Source organism: Mastomys coucha, chromosome X (genome assembly GCF_008632895.1).
Source record: "Mastomys coucha isolate ucsf_1 chromosome X, UCSF_Mcou_1, whole genome shotgun sequence".
In the NCBI taxonomy this organism is placed as follows: domain Eukaryota; kingdom Metazoa; phylum Chordata; class Mammalia; order Rodentia; family Muridae; genus Mastomys; species Mastomys coucha.
The window spans coordinates 127876855-127877308 of NC_045030.1; the positions used below are offsets into that span (position 1 = coordinate 127876855).

The 454-nt window shown below is 58.8% G+C and overlaps 1 protein-coding gene across 2 annotated transcripts in view; it reads right to left on the reverse strand.

The window, feature by feature from the left end:
• The window catches only part of Taf7l (TATA-box binding protein associated factor 7 like), a 17532-nt gene that overhangs the window by 16205 nt on the left and 873 nt on the right, over positions 1-454 (reverse strand). The window lies entirely within an intron of this gene.

The window sequence follows — 454 nt, forward strand, 5'->3', positions numbered from 1 at the left end:
GGGCAGAGGGCCAGCCACTGACTCATACATGGGGGCAGGGAGCTGAGGGGGGAGGGACCTGAGGCCACCTGAGGGACCTGGGGCTCCTGACAACGCACAGAAGAAAAAAAAAAGTGACACAGCACATACTCGGTCCTCCAGTCCTAGAACCTGTCCCTTGGCGCTGCGACCTTTAGCTGTTAAAAACTACTCCGCACAGGCCCCAAACTGACTAGCCCTTGCCTGGCCCTCTTCAGCATGTCCACACTTTAGGGCTCTAATCTAGGCCAGGCATCAGCCTGCACCTTCCCTGCAGAGGCCTCGAAACTGCCACTACCAGCAAGGCTGTAGGAATCCCATAAGCCCCAAAACTGCCACCACCAAAGGGGCCTTGTGGGTCCCCTAAGCCCTAAAACGGCACCGGAGAGGCTGAGCGGGTCCCGCAGACCCCTAAAACGACACCACAGAGGCCGTG